Raw genomic sequence first — 22,834 nt, 5'->3', positions numbered from 1 at the left:
AGCCAAGGGAGTTCTCGCTTCCCGGCTGAGGCTAAACAGGGACCCAACCACAAACATCCAGTAATACTGAACATGACGTGAATGGTGTAAAAATAGCTCCTGTATCTTGTGCCCCCACCCTTCTACCCAGCAACACAAAGGGCAGAACAAAGTGACACCCCTAACAAGCCTCAGCTTGTTCCAGCACAGACAGCCCCAGCCTCCTACATCTGGACCAGCTGCTGGGAGCCAACTGGGGATTCCAAATTACATTTTAATTACCATAATTTTTCACAGGTACCTGAAACCAGGCCGTGACAACCGTGCTAGAAATCCCCAAGTATGACGCGTGAGGTTGGTGTTACAAGTCAGTGTTCTATGCACACACCTTTTCTCCCGCGCCCTTCATTTCATGGGGCACTTTACAGTTTGCAGAATGATTTCAGGGGCCTTCTCTCACCCAGAGGCTCTGGATGAAGACAACATGGTTTAATTCCAGCCTCTGAAGTATAGTGCCCTCTACAGAGACCTTGGATTAAAGGGGGGTGTGCAGATTGGGCCTGGGGAGTGCTTTCTCATCCCACAGGGTTACTAGGAATATTAAAGACCAAATAGAAACCATAATGAAGATTTTTAAAGAGAAAGCATCTATTTAGAGTACTTCATGCTGGGCAGATAGTGGATGCTTAACCAACAGACGTTCTCAGTGAGGACATGTCTATACAGCTAGCGGTTAGGAGAGTGAGCTCTGGAATTAATCTCCTTACATTTGAATCCAGGCTCTACAACATTTTAGCTGTGGGATTTTAAGCAAGTTAATTAACCTTTCTGGGCCTTAGTTTCACTAACTGGAAAATAAGGACGATAGTAGTAATTACACAGGCACATTGAGTCCAGTGAAATAAAAACAAGTGAAGTTCTAGCAGGGTGCCCAGCCCCAGCACATAGTAAACACTGAAAAAAAAAAAGTATTTTACTGGGGGAGAGGGCAACTGCAAGTGTCTTAAAAAAAGTGAAAGGCACAACGTACGGTTCAGCTTTTAGCTCCCCACTCAGGCACACATCGTAAGTGAATTCTAGAAGAAAGGGTGGTGAGGGAAGCAGGACTCTGTGGCTCCCCTGCTCTAGTTCTGTCTGAAAGCTCACATCTTTTTCCCCCAACCCTGAGGATAAGTGCCTTCAAGGAAGGGACTGTGTCATGTTGCTTGTTGGTAAGCCCTCGGGTCCCTGACATGTGACTGGCATAAAACTTCGGCTCGGTCAATATTTACAAAATTAATTGAACAAATTAATTTATCTCTCTTGCCTCGGTGCATTCCTGATATCAAAAAGAAGCAGGACAGGGCTTCCCTGGTGGCGCAGTGGTTGAGAGTCCGCCTGCCGATGCAGGAGACACAGGTTCGTGCCCCGGTCCGGGAATGTCCCACATGCAGCAGAGCGTCTGGGCCCCTGAGCCATGGCCGCTGAGCCTGCGCGTCTGGAGCCTGTGCTCCGCAACGGGAGAGGCCACGACAGTGAGAGGCCCGCGTACCACAAGAAAAAAAAAAAAAAAAAAAAAGCAGGCCTCACAAAGAAAATCCTCGAAAGGTGGCTTGTCTCTTCGGCCGCGGTAATATTTGCCAAGGGAGTAGACCTCCCCCGGGCGGCCCGTGTGCCAGAGCGCCCGCCCGACCATGCGGCTGTTTGCTGCCACAGAGAAGCAGAGCACTTCCTCAGAAAGGCCCCAGGGGCATCAAGCCCACCCATGTCCCCAAATTGTGGGAAGCCCCACACCTGACGAGTCACCAGGGAAAGGGGACAAACGGAAAAGTGGCTCCCACTGAAACCCCAAAAGAAAGCCTACAGGCAGTGAGGAGCAAGAACACGTTTTATTTTTAGCCACAAATGATGGAAAGTCACTCCCGGAACGGTGCAAATTCTGCTTCATCACCCTCAGAACCTTCCCAGGATCCCCAGTGGCTTCCCAGGGAAATGGTGACTGGTAGGAGGAAAGAGGAATTTCTGAGGCTTCCTCAGCAGAGAGGGAGGACACAGAAAAAGGAGGTGAGCCAGGTGGAGGAGGAGAGGGGGGTCTCCCGGAACCATCGTTCCCCTGAGCCCAGATGGCTGGAAGCAACAGAGGCTCCTACAAGTGGTCACAACTCCCCTGGCTAGTAGAAGGCAGGGGGTCCCCACCAGAGCCAATCCAAGACCCCAGGCTGTCACCAACCCCCGCTCGCTGGGAGGCACCAGGCTATGGAATCAGAAAGACTTGAGTTCCAATGCTGCCTCTGCTGTGCTCTGAAGCAGGTACCAAAGTTCACCGAGCCTCCATTTCCTCTTCCACGAACTGGTGTCACCACGCGGGGCAGTAAAACGATGCTTGCCCAGTAGGCAGCTGGTGCTTGATTAATCACCTTTTAACAATTAAACCGGGGCCCAAGTAGAAGCCTTCACAGGCTCTGCTGTGTGATCCTAGCCAAGTGGTTTCTGTTCTCTGACCCCACGTCTTCCCACCCACCAAGAGAACGGGCAACCTCTGAGGGGCACCAGCTCGGGGACCCTGCACTCTAACTACTGCTCTGTTGATAGAGGTCTCCTCCTTTCAAGGGTTGGGGGCTCTACTCTGAAACCATATCCTGATCTCAAAGTGGGCCCACACCTCTGGAAACATTAGAAAATCGCAGCAAATTTTGATTACGAGGTTTATTCCTTCTACCCTCACCCAAACCGTATCTATGGGCCAAATGGAATAGACCCTGACCCGCCATCCACCCATTCCGTGAGGATTTACTGCTCCTTTTCAGTGCCAAGATGGACAGTGAATACTTAGCAAACAGGACAGACCAGTCCCTGCTTTCCTCAAGCTTCATTACTAAATGCTGTAAAATGTAAGTTAATTCTTTTATTATGCTTGTGGTGAGAGCTACAAAGGGGAAGTACTGGGAGACTCAGGGGTATATAACAGGAGGTCTGACCCACCAGGGTCAAGAGGTGCCCTTTAGGCTGAGATCTGAAAGATGAGTGCAGGTGCTAACCTGCAGCCCAGGGAGAAAGGCAAGAGATGGACATCCCTTCCAGGCAGCAGGCAGAGAGAACAGCACGTGCAAAGGCCCTTCTGAGAAACCAAGAGAAGGCCAGTGTGGCTTGAGGGCCAAAACAGAGACCAAACTACCCAGGTTGGGGACTGGCAAGGCAGGCTTTCAAACATGGATTGCCGGGCTTCCCTGGTGGCGCAGCGGTTGAGAATCCGCCTGCCGATGTAGGGGACACGGGTTCGTGCCCCGGTCCGGGAAGATCCCACATGCCACGGAGCGGCTGGGCCCGTGAGCCATGACCACTGAGCCTGCGCGTCTGGAGCCTGTGCTCCGCAACGGGAGAGGCCACAGCAGTGAGAGGCCGGCGTACTGCAAAAAAAAAAAAACATGGATTGCCTCCACGCTCCAGCCTGCCCCACCCCCAAAGCATTTCCTGGAACCTCTGGATTTGGGGAAATTTCCTCTGCACAGACGTCAGGAGAGATGCAGATGGTCCAGGGCACAGCAAAGCAGGGCAGTCCCGAGCTCCAGAATCCAGGCATTGCACCCCGGCCTGGAACTAGCACGGACATGGAGAAGGACCCTCTTCAAACACCCTTTTCCCGTCCCCATTCCCACTTGTCTTGCTTCTTGTCTTACTTTTATTTATTTTTAAACTGGGGCCTGCTTACGGTCAGGTTAATGCATTTTTAAAAAGAAAGCTTGAATGTGCTGCGGCCCTCCCTCAGAGGAGAGGGTGGATCAATAGCCCTCTTAGTGTTTTTTTTTCCTCTACCACCAGCAGGCCGGAGGGGTGGGGCGGGGGGCAGGCCTGGAGCACTCCCACCTCCTGCCAGGTGGGCCTGAGAGCAAGGCTTACCCCCTCCCTCTCCTCACTGCCTCCCTCTCCCAGGGAGCATCTCCCACCCAGCCCTGAACCACCCAGAGCCGGAGAACCCAGGAAACAGGAGGAGAGCCTCGGCTGAGAGAGACTGGACAGAGCCTAAAGACTTCAGTTCAATCTCAGCTTGGCCTCTTAGCAGCTTCAAAATCTTGGACAAGAGCCTTAACCCCCCCTGTACCTCAATTTGCTTAAGGAACAAGTGGGGATCCGTCTAAAAAAGGAGTAAAGTAATGGGAAAAGGGATCTGCGAGGCTGCTGGCCAAGGCACCCAAGGATGCCCCACCCCTTCTCTCGGGCTCCCGGCCCCCCAGCCAGGTAGACAGCACCCTCCCTGGAGGAACAGATCCACTGACTGTCACAGATCCTTCCTGCCCACCTCTCCCCACCCCCCCCACCCCGGGTGAGCTGGCAGGCTTTGAGCTCGTCAAGTGAAAGCCCTCCCCAATGCTGACAGATGGGGAGTCCTAAAATACAGCGTATGGATCATGTTTCGTGACTGGCAAAACATGCCAGCCGGGACACTCTGAGAACCCGGCCGGTTTTCAGGAACAGGATTTTACACATTTCCCAGGATTGGCGGATCTGCGCTCGCCTCCGCCCGCCCCACAAACCCCGGAGCCCGGATCCTGCACCGGGAGGATACTTAGGACAGGTGGAGGCCGTGGGGGAGGCGGAGCCCCACTACCAACAGGTTGGCTGTGCCCTAACCCTCTGCCGCTTATAATTATCGCTGATATCCTTTACTGAGCACCTACTATGCACCTTGATGCAAATCAGGCGTTCGGCACTCATTCTAAAGCCACACAGCCGGGGTTCCCACCCTGACTCTCACTTTATGGCCCTGGGCACATGGCTTCACCTATCTGAGCCTCCCTTTTCTCATCTCTGAAATGGGTTTGGTAAGACTTCCCTCACTGGGTCACGGTGAGCACTGGGGAAAGAAAGAACCGAATGTGAGCAGCTAGAACCACCACAGTCCTTGTCACAACCGCATAACTGTCGGGTAACTATTGTTGCCACTGTCCTACAGAAGGCGAAACAGACACCGAGAGGCCACGTCAGCCAGCGGTGGGGGTGGGTGGGGGGTGGCATGTCTGCCTCTGAAGGGCCTCAGAGATGGGTTTCAAAGGGTCTGCAAACCCCTGGGCTTATTATGCACAGTTGTTTGTACGTGTGAACGTGCAGTACCAGAGGGCACCAGAGTTATCAGTCTCACGGGGCTCCGTGGGCCCATAAAGGTTAAAAACCATAGCTCCATACAAGCTTGTCTGCTCGACACATGAGGTCTGCCTGGCAGTCCTAGACTTCCAGGATTTGGAGCAAGGATTACACCCCATTTCCCTCTCCCCAAGGGAAAGAAAGTAGTTCTTGGCAACATCAGTTACAAGAGCTCCCAACCAGAGAAAAGAGTCGGGAGAACCACAGGCAGTTAGGTGTGTGGGCAAGCCCCCAGGAAGGGAAGCCACATGCTACACAGGTTCTAGAATCTCAAGATCCACCATCTAGAGTCTCAAGAGGTACCTCTGGTTAGGTGATAGGCTGAATCAGCCAAGTGGACAGATATTACCTCCTGAGGGCAGGGACATGTTTAGGAAATAAGCCATATCAACAAGACATAAACCAGGGCTTTAACAACATTAATCTTTGGAGAGTAGAAGGACCAGAATTTTATGTTTACTATCTAATTCCCTTCACAATGAACATACATCCACGAACTTTTTTGGAAATAAGACATGAAACTAATCTACTTACAAAGCTACCTAGGTAAAGCACACAATCAGGCTTGGCCTAATAAATACTTATGCTTCTGCCCAGAGCAGGTTCTTGAAGGCCCCCTCTGGGAATGGGAAAGGTACCATTCTGCGGGGCGAGCGGGGAGACTAAAGCACATTCCAGATACTTCCTTGGGTCCTCTGTGGTGTGGTCATTCAGGGACATACAAAGATTTCTGCCTCTCTGTAATGATGGCTAGAAGGGATGGTGGATCTAGTTGACCTCACATATTCTGAGAGGTGATGGTCTGGTAAAGAGGTGACAGAACTGGTGGAAATGCCTAATTAATTTTTCTCTCTTTTTTTTGGTTGGGAGGGGCAGGTCAAGGAGGGGAGGGAAGGAGAACAGAACACATACCCCTACCACCTGAGCCCTCCACAGCAGACAGCGCTCTGAACCGTGCACAACTGTAAATTTCTTTTGGTGCATGTGGTTTTCAGTCCCAGTGTCTTGATGATACATATAATCCAGACTTCCTATTTACATTACATTGGTTTTCACCAACACAATGGCTACAAATGCTTTCTGCTCCACTCCTGTTGCCTGTGTGGAAATAAATCCTTCTCAGGCCAGGGAGACTGTAAAGTCATGGGAAGAATTTTCGGACTCAGTGTCAGATCCTTCTGCCTGAATGGGAAACTTCTGTGAGGGGAGACAAGGCACTGGCCTGAGCCATCAGATGCTGACCCACGTGTATCCACAGCAAAAACACAGGAGCCACTATAAAAAAAACTTCCTTATTGACCCCGCCTAGTATTTACCATTCCAGTAAAAGCATTCCTAGCTCCCAAGGCTGCCTGAACAGACAACGCCAAGAAGCACACTTCAAAGACCTTCTAAGTCCCACCCTCGCTGGCAGGGAGAAACGAAAGCACAGGAAGAACCTCCAGATCCACGGTTGCCGGCCACCTTCCCCATCTCCTTCTACCAGAGGGCAGGGAGAATAAGTCCTGGCTTGATCGAGCTGGCCTCAAAATTAATAGGGCAGGAAGGAAAAGCTTGTCGGTGTTTCTAAGGTCATCCCCAAGGCACTTGCATGAACATTTCCTTTAAGCTTTCTTTTAAAAACCCTGGTTTCCACAGAAGTAGCCTCTCACCATAAGGGCCAGGAGGCATCTCATCTCTGTGCAGGGCCAAGCCCGGAACCTGGCACATAGTGGATTCCTTACATAAATTTACTGGACTGGCTGAAATTAGAGTCGATTAGGATCTTTAAGGCCCCTTAAAATAGGAATTTGAATACCTCCTCTGGATACAGGCACTGTTGCCTTGTATTGTGGGTTGAATTGTGTCCACCTAAAAGATATGTTCAAGTCCTAACCCCCAGTACCTATGAACGTGACCTTATTTGGAAATACAGATCATCCTCGACTTACAATGGGGTTACAAGAATATCATTAAGTAGAAATGCACTTAATACACCAAACCTACTGAACATCAGAGCTTAGCCTCACCTACCTTAAATGTGCTCAGAACACCTACTTCAGCCTACAGTTGGGCAAAATCACCTCACACACAGCCTATTTTATAATGAAGTGTTGAAAAGCTAATTCATGTAACATACTGAATACTGTACTGAGAGTGAAAAAGAGAGTGGTGGTCCAGAAATGGAATGGTGGTCAGTGATATCTTGCTCACCCTTAGGGTTGCTGGGCTGACTGGGAGCTGCAGCCACTGCCGCTGCCCTGGCATCACAAAAGAAGATCTACCGCCCATCACTAGCCTGGGAAAAGATCAAAATTCAAAATCTGAAGTACGGTTTTTTACTGAGTTCATATCACTTTGCGACCGTTGTAAAGTTAAAAAATTGTTAAGTCGAACCATCAACTACTATGTTGTAAGTCTGTAGATCCTTTGCAGATGTAATCAAGTTAGGACGAGGTTGTACTGGGTTAGGGTGGGCCCTAATCCAATGACTGGTGGTGTCTTTATAAAATAAGGGAAATTTAGGCACACAGACACACAGGGAGAACACCATGGGATGACAGAGGCGGAGATCGGAGAGATGCAAGCCCAGGAACGCGGAGGAGTGCCAGCAACACCAGAAAATAAGAGAAAGGCATAGAACAGACTCTCCCTCAGGGACTTGAGAGGGAACGTGGCCCTGCCGACACTTTGATTCTGGACTTCTAGCCTCCAGAACTGCAAGAGGATAAATTTCTGCTGTTTAAAGCCATCCCATTTGTGACAGTCTGTTACTGCAGCCTAGGAAACTTGTACACCCTGAATTATTTCCAAACTGCCAACCTCCAGCTACGACCTTACCCACCCCTCTCCTCCTTCTCTGCACTGCTCCCAGTTCAGGGTAATGTGAGCCACCTTGACAACCATGCAACCACCCTTGACCTTCCACCAACACCATCTGGGACAGGTCAGAGTCCCCATTCCCCGTCTGGGTCACAGTGACACAAGGTGACCTTTACTTGGTGGTGGACTCTGCCCCTTGCCCTGCCAACTGAGAACAGCCAAGGAGTGTCTGAGGTAATGCACAAGGTGTTAGGAAATACAGAGAAGATGTGGGGAGGGGGTGGAAGGTAGGTGGAAACTAGGAGAGTCAGGAGAAAGGGAGAGAGAAAAGGAGAAAGTTCAGAACAGAGCCTGAAGGTCAAGGGCACGAACAAGAGGCGAAGGAAGTAGCCCATCTCCCCTGCTCCCCATGGCCAGCCAACATGCCTCCCGCACTCGCCTGACGCCTGTTGGAACTTTCTACTCCAAAAGCCTATGAAGCAGGTTAACACCCGGAGAGCAGTCTACCCTCACAGCTGTTGAACTTTGAGCTTCCCCAAAGAGAAAGCCAACCTGCTTCCGTCCAGAAGCTGGGCTTTATTTGTTCTGTATTTTCAATACCTGGAACCTGAGGGGACCAAGTCAACATCAGGTGGCCAAAAAGTTGACTGGGCAGATGAATGGGGCCCAAGGTTCCACATGTTGCCTCACCTGTGCCCACTTAAGGAGAAGAGTCACCTGGGGTCCTGGGGCATCAGGGCAGGCACATCCCAGTCTCAATCCCCTACACCACACTCACAGCTCACATGGCAGTACCAATGTGCCTCAAGTGGAGAGGGCAGGAGACTGACAGCAGTCGCCGGGGAAGCAAGTGGCCTCTAAATCTCACCTCCACGTCTATAAAACCACCAGAAACAAAGCATCCTCCAGCAGTGGCAGTGGCAGCGATGATCGATAATACAATCTAGTTGGTTAGAGACCACACCAAGACCGTGTACCACAATCTTCCTGGGCTCTGGCACTCACACTCAAAGCCAGTCCACAAAATAAAGCCAGCCTCACAGGACACGTGCAGCACTGGAAAGGCAGCCTGACATCTTGTTGAGAACTTGGGCTGGGCTAGAAACCCAGCTCCACTATCTGCACGCCATTCAGCTGGCCAACAAGGATTTATCGAGCACCTCCTATGTGCTCTCTGAGGCCTCATCTGCAAAAATGGGATGACTATACCCGCCTTAACAGAGCTCATCCGAGGATGGAACACGATGGCAAACCTAAGGTGCCCCGCACAATGTGGAGTATAAAAGAAGAGGCACTATGAAGGAGAGATTAGAATTATTACAGTCCTATCTTCCAAATCGGCTCGAGACCCAAGGTCCACAACAGATTTCTGTACCATCCACTAGAACGTCAGCCCCACGAGGACAGACAGGGATGTCATCTGTGCTGTTCCCCACCGTGCTCACAGCGCCTACAACGGTGCCTGCCACATGGTAGGCACTCAGATGTTTGTTATACGAACGAAAAAACTGCTGGCTATCCAAGGCAGAACCATCAAAACTGCCATGACACACTGAACATCCTGGCGATAAAAGGACAGAATATGAGGCTGTAAACAAGCAGTCCTGCCCCCCAGCCAGGAACAAAAGGACCTGGTGCTCAGTGGTTCCCTCCCAGTGAAGCCAAATTAGAAAGGGAGCCCCGCACTGCACTGCCTCAGGAGAAGCATGCTGGATCCTCTTGGAGAAACCAGGTAAAGATTAGTGCTGCCTTCACTGTATTCATAAAATGAGGGCCAGAAAAACCTATCAAAATCTAGAGATGGTTCCACTTCAGTCAGGATTCATGGCAATGTCATCCACTTTAACCTCCCTCTCCTTTACCCATTTCCATTTCGGGTTCAAACATATCTGGTGAGCGTCCTGGAACACATAACACAAAACGGTGCCGTCTGGAACCCCCTGGTACATCACCCACCCAGGGGCCCTTCCACCGTGGCTGCTGGCTGTCACCCCAACTCTAGATCTGCCCCAGATTGAACCTTACCAAACCCCAACCCTGGGTACTTCACCAGAAAGGCCTTTACCATATCCATCCCTGCTGGCTGTGCCCCACATGCCACTCCCAACCTGGGGCCATTAAGATCCACTCAGATGTATGACTCAGGGGGCATCCATGTGAAAAAGCCTTTATGACAGAGGGACAGTGTACAGGCTGATCCACTGCCTTCCTTGAGTGTGTGACTGGAGGACCAGGTGCTTTAGCCTCTCCGAGCTCCAGTTCCGCCATTCCTAAAAATGGGCATACATATTATAGCAACAGTGCCTCCCAAAGGGTTGGGGTAGGGGACTCCAGGTAAGAACACGAGAATGGCCCCCTAAACGATTCTTTTTTATAAGTGCAGTACAAACGCTGTTCCTAGGAAATCTAGTCTTCTCTTTCTCACCCGTGGAAGAATGGACAGAAGTACAAGCTAGAAAACCATGCCAAGCAAAAGGCAGCCCTGCAAAGCAGTAGTAGTCCCATTTTTCTCAAGTGATTAACAGGTCCAAGAAAGGCTGGGGTGCAATTTACGAGGGCCACAGCCAAGAGAGATTTATAGTCGTATGGCCTTCCATGGTTTTCAGAGACTGTGCACAACCCTCCTTTGGCTGAGGATCTCAGCAGCAAGTAATTTTCTAATTGATTCATTAGCACTCCAATCAACTACTGCTTTAGACACAAAGGGCCCTGCTTGGGTCTGAATGCCTGAGCCAGGGACGCTGAGCTGAAAGGAACACGCCGGCTCGGCTCCCCGGTGAGCTCAGCCCAGGGGCACGGAGACAGCCCCACACAGAGACCCTCTAAAAAGCACACCAACACCGAAAATGACTCAGAGACTGGAAACAGAAACAGAGCCTACACAGCTTCTTAAATGTTACTTTTTGCAATGAGAATTTTCTGACTGGAACATGATTATGCAAAAATGCTAAGTGAAAGAGGAGGAAAAGAGCCTGAAAGGAAATACTCCCCCCAAAAGTTAGCACAAAGTTAGTCTTGGTGGTGGAAAGACAGGTAACTTTTTCTTCCTTCTCCTTTTCAAAATGAGCATGTACAGGACACATAATTTCTTCAGTTTTCTCAGGTGTAAAACCACAGCAATTACGCCCGATTCCCAGGGTTACTGTCAGGATGAAATCAGATCATGCATGAAACAACCAGAACCCAAGAGCTGTGAGCGCCGGACAGAGCACCAGACTTCCCCACCAGCTCTGGACTCGTGAGCCCACCTGCCTCTCTCGGGCCAAGAATCAAAGTTATGCTCAGGGAGGTTACAAATTACTCCTGTCACTTGTGAATTGTTGAAGCTACAAATGCTACAATTCACACATCTCAAGAGCAATGCTGTAATAATTTAAATATAAATTAAGCTTTAAAAACAGTCTTCCTTCATTGTCCCATACTCCTTTGGCATGTGGGATTGTCATGTAAGACAGGGTTCCTCAATGAACCAAGGCATTAGGAAGGAATCTCCAGCAGATACCCTAAGGGAATGATCAGAAACTGTGCTGGACCCTCGTGAGATTCGGGACCTGCTTGCTGCCCGTACACCCAGCTGTAGAGAAGTCCTCAAACAAAACATGGCATTTTGGAAGGACTCCTGACTCAACCCAGCATGGATGAGCACGCTCCTCTACCCAGCCAGCCACCCACTCACCCACCCATCCACCCAATCTATCCACCCACCCATCAAGTTTATTCTCCATAAGGAACTCCGGGTGAGCCAAGCAGTGGGAACTCCCAGCAAACTAACAGTCTTCCTTATTATGAAAAGACCAAACACATGAAGTAGCCTCAGTCTGCACAGCCTTGGGCTAGACAGGGCTCAAGGTACATAAAAGGACCAAAGGCCTAGAGACACGACTTTGCTCATCAAAGCCCAAAGCTTCAGAACTAGCACAGGACGCCTTAGGAAGCCTGAAGGGAACTGATTCAAGCCCTAGTTCCCCTAGCAAGGAATTAACTTGTTACCCTAGGAAGTGACATCCTCCAGAAAAGCCAAATGGGTCCAAATTTCTCAGCTGGTAAGTAAGGTGGCTTCTTCAAGTGACAAAGTGAAAAGAAGTCAAACTTCCACAAAACATCCCTAGGGAACCTTTGTCAGAAACTGTCCCACCAGGTCTCCCCCACTTCCTATGAGGCTCCGTTTCTTCTCCAAACCCTTTCCTCCCTTCCCCTCACCTCCCACTCTCTAGAGCAGAAAGTCACCCATGTCGTGTCTTACTATGGCAACGTTAACACAACAAGGCAAACATAAAATGTGGGTGGCTACCATCTGATGAGTCTCATCTCGCTAGGATCCGCAGCAGGAAGCAGCTGCATTTCACTCCACTTTTTCACCATCCAAGCATCTACCATGATAGACATTGTACTCACTACTGTTATTACTGTTAACAGAAATGTGCGGACAGTGTAACTGCTCTGAATTTCAATACGAGGGTAAATTCTTTGTCAATTTTTCCTACTCTAAAACGGAGGATGGGGACTTTCCTGGTGGTGCAGTGGTTAAGAATCCGCCTGGGACTTCCCTGGTGGTGCAGTGGTTAACAATCCTCCTGCCAATAGAGGAGACACAGGTTTGATCCCTGGTCTGACAAGATTCCACATGCCGCAGAGCAACTAAGCCCGTGTGCCACAACTACTGAGCCTGCGCTCTAGAGCCTGCGAGCCACTACTGAAGCCCACGAGCCACAACTACTGAGCCCGCACGCCACAACTACTGAAGCTCACGCGCCTAGAGCCCGCGCTCTGCAACAAGAGAAGCCACTGCAATGAGAAGCCCACGCACCGCAACGAAGAGGAGTCCCTGCTCGCCACAACTAGAGAAACCCACACGCAGCAATGAAGACGCAACACAGCCAAAAATAAATTAATTAATTTTTAAAAATAAATAAAATTTAAAAATGAAACAGAGGATGACTAATGGTAGAAGAACCTCAACAAAGCCCATGAGGCTCAACCAGGACCCCCCACAGCAGAGCACAAAACCCATCCACCCCCCATAAAACACAAGCAGACTCTGAGGGGCACTCTCTGAACGGCAAACCCTAGAACTGCAGGAGAAGCTTGAGATTTGGGTGAGAGTGAGGAGCTGACTTTCAGGAACCCCAGGTTTTGCTAGCGGCCCTGCAGGTAATGCATCCCCAGGTGGTCGACCATCCCATGTGGCCCTTGGTTTCCTCATCTATAAGGAATTCACTAAGGTTCCCCCACACACACCTGCAATGGGGAAGGCAGCTCTCCGAGGGCCTCGACCAACTTTGGAGCGGAATACACAGTTTGTTTTATCCATTTTGCATCTAATGAGACCTCAGCCCTCTAATTAGAACAGGGCAGATCCATTCCTTCCATAGAAATCAGGGCCATTGTGAGAGGAAGAACTCTGGGCCAAAATCTAAGCCGAAGTTGGGAAAGATGCAGGTCACCTTTACTTTTACATCCTAAAGGTCCCAGAAATCTTCAGCTCAAGCCACCCCTCCCCTCCCCACTCCACCCCGTGACTTACACACACACACACACACACACACACACACACACACACACACACACACACACACACAGAGCTAGCCCAATCCCAGAGGCTTCAACCTTGAAGACCTCTCTTTTTAGCTGTTCTGAGATGCTTCCACTTGTAAGGGCCTTGTGTACTTGCTACACTCGCCGCCACCACCACCCCAAGCCAAGAAGATCTCTTCCCATAGGAAAACTAGAGTTTGGAGGATCCAAGTGAACTACACGCAGAGTTGGAACCCAATTCCAACCACCCTCTCCCAGGCTCCATGAAAGTCAACAAAAATGGGCAGGGTCCTGATGCTGCCCCCAAGGTATGGGCTGACCCCCATTCTCCCCTACCCCGCAGCTCAAAGACAAAGGAGGTGGCACTCAACAAAACCTTTATTGAAATGTATTGAATTAGATGAAATTACAGATAAAAACTAAACAAAACACTAAAGCCACATTCTACCACTGAGAAGCCAGTCTGAGGTATAGCAGAGCAGAGAGACTTGGCCAAGATGCTTTTTCCATCCACGGAAATGGACCGAGGGACCCAAGGGGCCGAGGATGATGAGGTTAACTCCTGTGTTTTACAGACAGGAGACTGTGGTGCAGAGGGGACCAGAAGGTGAGCTGGACCCTGTGCCTCAGCTGTAGGCGGCAGACCATGTCCCCTCCCAAGAACACTGGTGCGTCCCAACACCAGGCCAGGCTGGCCAGCAAGGGGTGAATCTCCCAGCTCCATCCTCTGAACCCAGAAAGCTGAAGCCCGCAGCCAGTGTGTCCTGCTGTCCATGGACACCCCTGGTCTTACAAGGGGGCATGTCCCTTTGCCATATGCAGTGTAGGTGCACCTCCTAATCCCCCAAACTCCTGCCCATCAAGAATCACATTCTGGCCCAACCTTTCCCATGCACCTGCCACACACATGGGTGGGCAGCCCATCGAGGGCATGGTACAGTGTGGGGCAAGTCCTTGCCTGGGATCCCAGAGCCCCGAAGATAGATACACTCTCACTTCTCTGGTCCTCTGCTTCTGCATCCATGAAGTGGAAGCAGTGATCCCCCAAACTGTCCACTGGGCCTTTAACCCACAGACCTCTCTTCAGAGAGCTCACGACTGCAATGGAAAGAGGGAAAATTCCCTCACAAACCCCAGGAACCCTCAACCTCTCCAGAAGGGAGAAATTCGGAGAAGCGAGAAACCCAGGAAGCCGCCAACTGGCAATCCCTCAGAACCTGGGCAGAGGCTAACACAGAACTCTGCATGTTCTGTGTTTAGGAAGGTCTGGACTTCGGAACACGCCATCTACACGTGCCATTTATCGGGCCCATGAATTTCCGGGTAATTACAGGCAAGAGGAAAAGGGGACAAACAGAGCAGACCCCTCGGAGAAAGGTGGGCTGAGAAATGTGAATGCCTCATGCCTTTCCAAGCCAAAAGACCCCACAGGGTCCCTCTAAAAGTAAGGGGCAAGGTAGGCAGTAGCCCCTCACACACCCAGAGCCCCTCACGCCAGGACAGTGATCTGAGCTGCCCCTTCTCCCAAATGCGGCATCCCACCAACATTTGCCGAGTGAATGAATGAAACTAGGTATTCCGTCCTGCGCCTCTCTGCTCCAGGCACGGGGCCGGGTCCACAGCAGACATGCAGCTAATGTGCTGAACTGAACCAAATTTCTGGACAACACCCAGCTGAAGGTAAATAAAAGAGGAGGGAATCAAGTGTAGAAATTGCAATGGGAGTCTCACCCTACTTTAAACAGCCCCGCCCCCCCCAATCTAAGGAGGATTCTTGGCAAACTAAAGAAGTTCTCCTAAAATCCTCCTAAAAAGTCAGTCCCTCTCAGGGCACTAAAAAACAGGATTCAGTTTACACGGTGGTGTTTCAAGAAGGCAGCTATTGTGTGCAGAAAGCGAACCTGAGTGCACACCCTTTTACCCACACCCCCCTCTTTGTGCGAGGGACACAGTCCCATGTTAGGGCTCCTGGAACCCAGCTCCCTCTCCTCTGCCCACCCGGCCTGGCCAGACCCCCATTAATGCACTGCTCGTGCCATCAACACTGTTGTTTTGGAATGTGCCAGTAATTCTAGTGGCAGGAACAGCAAGCTTTAAGCTCAGCAGAGAAACCAGCTGGAGAGGCAGCCTCATGAAATAATGAAATGCCAAACCAACCCCTACATCTTCTCCAGTCTTTCAGGTCACCTACCAGATTAGAAGGCCTGTTGCCACGGCAACCATATCTTGCAAGTGCCGGCTGAACTTCCCCATAATTTTTAACCCTTTAACTAGCTTGGAGAGGGTGGTGTGTGGATGAACCCAAATGGCGGGAGAGTTGGCCTGCTCTAGGCTGCGCTTTTACAAATTAAAGCAAGAAAAAAGAAAAACAGCAGCGGGAGTGGAAGGGGTGCGGGTGTGGGGTGAAGATCCCCAGTTAAGCCAACAGACAAACCGTGGAAAGAAGCGCGGGACACATCCACCTTTCCTGTCCACCTCCACGCCACAAAACCGTTGTGATGCAGTCGGTCGCGCAGCAAACTTTTCATGCACCTAGCAAATCATCCAAAGCGCAGGAGCCGAAAATTAGATGGGAATAAACAAAGGCAAGATGGGCCTCTGCCTGCCCCTCCCGGCCAGGCTCTGCGGCCTCGCCGGCAGACGATTGCAGGCCTTCTGGGGTAGGCAGAAGGCGGCCAGGAGCCAGGCGGATGGGGACAGATGGCCGGGCAAGCACTGGCACTTTCCAGTTGTCTGATAGGCGCCTGCTGCCAAACAAGCCCTCCCCAGCCCCCAACCCCACAAACAGCTCGGCGGTGCAGTGCGGGCTCTGAGGGACACGGACGCCAGGCCAGGCCAAGCGCTGGGGCTCAGGGGAGCCGGCTTCTCCCGCCCTGACCCCCACATCTGCAAGCCCTGTGAGGTGCGCCCGGGAGGCCCCCCTGAACTGCCCCATACTCCCTTCTCCATTTCGCAGGAAGTCTTCCTCCCCACCAACCACTCAGCCCTCTCTGTGCTCAGGGACCAGAGTTCCTGGGGTCTTTCAAGGATGTATCTTTAAAACGACTTTCCTCGGCCTCTCGGATTTGACGGGGACACTGAATAATACCACCCAGAGGCAGAAAAACGCTGGCCATGGCTTCACCACTGGGGGTGAAGCCCCCCAGCTCACACCTCACTTTCTTGGGGGCAGGGGGGAGTTGCGGGGAGCAAATGGGCCTCCTGGTGGGAGCAGAGGCTCCTGATTGACTGGCCTAGGGACGGACCAGCGGGAGGCCTGTGTGGCTCCCCAAAGGACCAAGAAAAGGCCTCTGGGAAGGAGGGGAGGCAGAGAGGAGAGGCAACTTAAAGGAAAGAGATACCAAAGAGGGCAGGAGGAGGGGAGGAAAGGGAGCAGGCAGCCAGGGAGCAAGGAAGGTTCAGGGGCAAATGAGAGTCCAGCAAAAGCCCTGGCAGTGGTGGCAGGTGGGCGGCCCACCAGCATCTCCCCAGAGAGCCCAGCACAGTGCCTCCCCCCATACCCCTGGGCAGCAGGCCCTTGATAGACGAGGCCGCTGGGTCGCACGTAGCTCACAGCCCCGCTCCCAACAGAGGGCTCGGGATCCACTGAGAGTGGGGCAGGGGGACGCAGGGCAGGATGGGCCATGCTTCAGTAAGGTTGGGGGGAGAGGGAGAGGGTGCTGACACTATTAGCAGAGAAAAAGGAGCAACTTAAACCCCGCACACCCTCCCACCACCCCACCCCCTGCTGCTTGGCTGGCCTGGCCACCTCCACCTCTCACCCGTGCAGGGGGACACCTGGGAGGAAGGCCAGTCCAGCGAATTAAAGTCCTAATGTTCTCTCTGCCAAGTAGTTAACGAGACGTACCACAAACAGCCGGGCGCCCGGAGAGGAGTGATGGCTTTTATTAGCATGTTCACGGGTCACCCAGTCCTTCTGCATGCTGAGAGGTCAGTCAGGTTAAAGAGGAGCCGAGGAGAGGCCATGGGGTGGGGGTGGGGGTGAGGGTGGGGGTGAGGGTGGGCCCTGCCCTTGGGGAGAGGGAGGGTGCAGCTCCAATTGGAGTATTAGCATCAGGCTGCACGCTTAACAGGCACCTATCTGGGCACCATGTTACACATGCGACACTGATAAAAGCAGCTAGGGAGGGACCCTCAAGGGAGGACCCTCCACAGCCAAGGCCAGTGGGTAACCAGCGCTTACAGAGGACCTCCTGTACCATCCAGGCATGGGACAGTCCTTATCTTAGGGTCTCCTTCCCTAACCTACTCGAGGGCAGGGCTGTGACCGCACCTTTATATCCCTCTGTAGTGTCCAGGACAGGGCAGGAGCTCCAAGAACATTTGCAAGGTAAAAAGGAATCTGCTTTTTCCATTTTAACCCACCAGATGGGAAGGCTGCCACCAAGCTTATGCATTGTTTGGTCTCATTTATACAAATCCTTTGGTTCATTCAACAAATCCTTATTGGGCACTTACTATGTGCCGGGCACAGTGCATTAAAAAATGAAGACTCACACACCTGTCTGCCCTCAAGGAGCACCTCTTATCTGGCAGCTCACCATCGTGCTCTGACAGCTCTCCACTCCCGCCTCGTGCACGGTAGGCCCCCGGTATATAATGGATACCCTGAACTCTTGGATTCTCATTATGTGTGCCCCTAAGGCCTGGCCAGCATGCCAAGCTCAGATGGAGAGGAAAACAAGGGTAGAGTCTCAGGGCTTCTGTGCACATCCCAGTCCCAATGCTACCCAACCAGAAGCTTCATAAGCAATTCTACAATTGCTAAACTAAAGCCTCAATTTTTTAGGAAGTGCAGCTGGGGGTTCACTGCAGGGCAGAAGAGCACCAGCAAAAGAGACAAGCCTGGCTTCCAGCCACAAAGGTTAACCTGCTGTGTGACAGGAGAATAGGGACAGGTGGACTTTGACACTGTGGGCCTCAGTTTCCCCTGCTGGTAAACCGAGGAGGTTGTCCAGTCTGATCTCTAAAGACATCCTAATAAACAACAACAGAACAGCACCATCTGAGCTGGACAGGGCTCCTGGAACAAAGAATGCAGGAGGAGGATTCCAAGCAGAGCCGGCATCCCACTGGTACGTCCCCACCCATGTGCTCAACGACACAGAGAAACTCTACCCACGGCTCTGAATAATAATAGAAGTAACATTTAGGTAAGATTGGGATTAAACTAAACCTCACTTAAGAGGCAGAGCTGTTGGCATTTGGGAGCAGGAAACGGGCCTGGGAATGTACTTAATACCTACCACAGGGTAAAGCGGATCACAGCCAGCTCCTGACTCAAGAGCATCTTCGGCCCCTGCCACACTCTTCCCTCTTGCCAACTGCAGATACTTCGAGGGTGCCCAGCCAAAGCGTAGGGGCTGGAGGTCAGTTCTGGAAGCTATGCTTTCAGAGGAACACTGGCAAACCAGAAGCCAGACGAGATGCCTTCCAAAACAGAACAGGAGCTATTTTAATGGAAACCCATTGGTGGAGGCGGAGGAGTTTTATGGGAAGAACAGAGAACATGAATGAACTGCTATAATTAACCCCCCGAAAAAGCTGTCATAAGGAAGAGGAAGTCTTTCCACTTGATGGTGGTAATACCAAGAATACAGACTTCTAACCATTCTAACCGTCTAAAACTGAAATGTGCTGTCCTGTCAGGTAATGAGTTCCCCGTCACTGGAGGCGAAGCAGAGGCTATAGAGGAAACCTGAGCCAAAGAGACTCTCATGTTCAGAAGGGACTTTAAAGGTTATCAACTGATAAAATGCTGATGGGAGAAAAATACAAAGGGGATCATTCAAGTCCTTCATGTTTAAAAAAAAAAAAAAAGAGTATAGGACTCCTAAGGGGATATGGAAATGTTCTGCCTGCCTCTCACTAACCTGCAGGAGAGCTTTTGATAAACAGAAGGTTTCCCCAGTATCCTCCGTCAAACTCCACCCACACTTCTTCGCGGCTGCAGAGGTCACCGTGTTTTTGTGGCAAAAGCTGCAGGTGGTGACGGAGATGCTGGATAAGTAAGAAAAGCTCCATTATGTAAAGACTCAAATGTTTACGCCGCTTCTGTGGAGCAGAGAATAAGATCAGAAAACAAGTTCGGACAGCAGACCCTATGTTAAGAAATGTAGTGGGTCAGCATTCATCATCCTAGGAGGATGAGCTGGCCCCGGTCCTCCCACACCAGCAGCACCCAGCCGGGCCTGTTGACGTGGACGGCAGACCACAGCAAGCACTCACCACCTACCCTGGGGAAATGTTCAGATCACAAATCAGTGATCACCACGCAGGCAAAGGGGGACCTTCGACCACTACCAGGTTTCCAAGAGAATCAAGCTCATTATCCTAAGTGGCAACTCCTGCGGAGCTTTGTTTACCTGCTGAATTCTCAGGACCTAGAACAGGGCCCAGCACACAACTTGTGCTCTGTAAACGAATAAGTAATCCAAGTATCTCTTTTTCTCTTGTTTTGGAAGCAATTACATAACTTCTTTTCTCCAGCTGATTCACCCATCTCTTTGCATTCAGCTCAAAATATTACACTAAAATTATTTTGCCTTCCCTGAGTCCATGGCAGGATAAAGGAGCTAGCTATCTAGAAGCTTAGGCAGAAAAGTTGTGGTGTAGGAATATGGAACACTCAGTTTGAGCTCCAAAAGGGTAGGAATTTTTGTCCGTTTTGTTCACTGCTTTATCTTCAACTATGTGGTATAATACTGGCGCTCAGTATGCACTCAAGTATCTAAAAAGAATCAGCAAGTATATCCACTGTATGATCCTGACAACTCACTTTTCTCTCTAGGCCGTCTTTTCTCAACCATAAAATGACAGTGCTAGAGGGGCTCAGGGGTCCCCAGCCAGTTCTAATGCGTTTGAAAGTCTCTGATCCAGGTAAGCTGGCCTAGGAATGGCTTTGATCAGAGAAAGCCTGCCTGGGTCCTTGCCCCCGCCTCCCCCACACCCAGTGTTTCCACAAGGCAGGAAGCTAGGAGGCAGTGTGGTCCCACAGAAAAAGCATAAGCTTTAGAGCCCCAAAATCTCAAGTCCCAGCTCAGCTTGGGATACGGAAACCTTAGGGATGTCACTGAATTTCCCTGAGCCTCAACTTCCTCTTCTGCAAAACGGGGGCCATGCCTAGGTACCTCTGCAGGTTGCAGCCTGGATTACACGATGATAATGCATAGAAAAGCACCTTGCAAGGGTTAAGGTTAGCAGAGAGCGAGGCTCTACAAACCCTACTATAAAGAGGCACCCATTGGGCTTCCCTGGTGGCGCAGTGTTTGAGAGTCCGCCTGCCGATGCAGGGGACACGGGTTCGTCCCCCGGTCTGGGAAGATCCCACATGCCGCGGAGCGGCTGGGCCCGTGAGCCATGGCCGCTGAGTCTGCGCGTCCGGAGCCTGTGCTCCGCAACAGGAGAGGCATGGCAGTGAGAGGCCCGCATACCACAAAAAAATAAAAAATAAAATAAAGAGGCACCCATGTCACTTCTAGCTCCAAACCTTACAATTTACTTCTACCCTCAATGGGAGAAGCCAATTCAAGACAAAGGATGATCAAGACCAGTCCACAAAATATCATTATTCAAAGATTCATGATCTATAACTTGACCTGTCCTAATGACGAAGACATAAATTTTTATATAATGGTTCATCTTGAGCTTTTTGCTCCCTCCTCAGAAGACTGAACAGACACAAGTTTAAAGCAGAGAAGGAGAAATATTTGGAAAATTGAACACCCTGAAAAAGAAGACAAGAGCCCTTCTGAAGCTGCAATTCAACCCACACTGGTGGCCAGCAAGGGATAAGCAGAGACTGACTGCTGCCCCCAATAGAGCTAGGCCCTCCCAGGAGGTGTGGCATTTAGGAAGAGCCTCTAGGGTAGCTTTGGTCCCAGTGTGGCCTCAGAGAGGAGGTATGGAGCCTGTTCTCACAGAGCAGGGGCCGTCCCACCATCCTCCCCACAGCCTGGCAGCCAGGCAAACAAGCAAGGCCCTCATCAGTGGTATATATCAACACAGCATCTATGAGCAGCAGAAGTGACAGCCAAAATCAAGGTAACTGACCCTTCTGGACACGCCGGATGCATTCAGGACCACCACACCACAGTGATGCTGACGGGCAATGTGTGTTATCATTAAAAAGTGAAAACGCCTCTTTTTTTTTTTTTGCTGTTCACGGGCCTCTCACTGTTGTGGCCTCTCTCGTCGCGGAGCACAGGCTCCGGACGCACAGCCTCAGCAGCCATGGCTCACGGGCCCAGCCGCTTCGCGGCATGTGGGATCTTCCCGGACCGGGGCACGAACCCGCGTCCCCTGCATCGGCAGGCGGACTCTCAACCACCGCGCCACCAGGGAAGCCCAAAACGCCTCATTTTTAACGCTCCCTGACTGGGAGGTGTTACCATCTCCCCAACCATGGGCTCAGTTATAATAATTAAAAGAGCTCAGGAAAGAAAGGGGTTCAAAGCCTGACAAAGATTTCTCGAGTGGCTTAAAGCAAAATTTAGAATTTACATCTTTTCATTCGCAGGCTGGCATTTTATTTAATCATCTTCATCCAGGTCTTCATCTCCACGGAAAGGACAAGCAGAGCACACCACAAATAAACACATCCACAAAAATATCCTAGTGAGGAAAAAACCCTCTCTCTTTTCTCACTACTCACTCATTTCCTCACTCTACACCAGGAGCTCCCAGGAGCCCGTGGGGAGGTTACTGCCAGCACTGCATCCCCTAGACACTCCCAGCACCAAGTAGGTGCTCAAGTAAGAACAAATTTCCTAGGAACTTCCCTGGTGGCGCAGTGGTTAAAAATCCACCTGCCAATGCAGCGGACATGGGTTCGAGCCCTGGTCCGGGAAGATCCCACATGCCACAGAGCAACTAAGCCCATGTGCCACAACTACTGAGTCTGTGCTCTAGAGCCCGTGAGCCACAACTACTGAGCCCACGTGCCACAACTACTAGAGCCCGCTGCCACAACTACTGAAGCCCGTGTGCCTAGAGCCCATGCTCCGCAACAAGAGAAGCCACTGCAGTGAGAAGCCTGCGCACCGCAACAAAGAGTAGCCCCCGCTCGCCGCAACTAGAAAAAGCCTACGCGCAGCAACAGATCCAACGCAGCCAAAAATAAATTAATTTTTTTAAAAATTAAAAAAACCAAAAAAAGAACAAACTTCCTCATGGCCAAGGAGTGCAGACTCTCTACACCAACAGTCTTCATGTCCCTAAAACCACCTGGCGAAGAGTGGGGGTCACCAGGGGTTGCTTTGTGGAAAGAGTGACTTAGCTAATGAATGGGGGAGGGGCATCTGGGCTCAGACCCACCCCTCCCCCTCTTAAGGCCACAAACAGTGGCAGTCCACTTGGTGAGTGAGGACCCAACAAGTGGAAGCTCCACCCCACCCCTGTT

The 22,834-nt window shown here is 51.1% G+C and overlaps 1 protein-coding gene across 4 annotated transcripts in view; it reads right to left on the bottom strand.

Moving 5' to 3' along the window:
• SSBP3 (single stranded DNA binding protein 3) overlaps positions 1–22,834 on the bottom strand; it is a 165,948-nt gene that overhangs the window by 102,017 nt on the left and 41,097 nt on the right. The window lies entirely within an intron of this gene.

Source organism: Kogia breviceps, chromosome 1 (assembly GCF_026419965.1).
Source record: "Kogia breviceps isolate mKogBre1 chromosome 1, mKogBre1 haplotype 1, whole genome shotgun sequence".
In the NCBI taxonomy this organism is placed as follows: domain Eukaryota; kingdom Metazoa; phylum Chordata; class Mammalia; order Artiodactyla; family Physeteridae; genus Kogia; species Kogia breviceps.
This window is presented reverse-complemented; position numbering and strand designations above follow the sequence as displayed.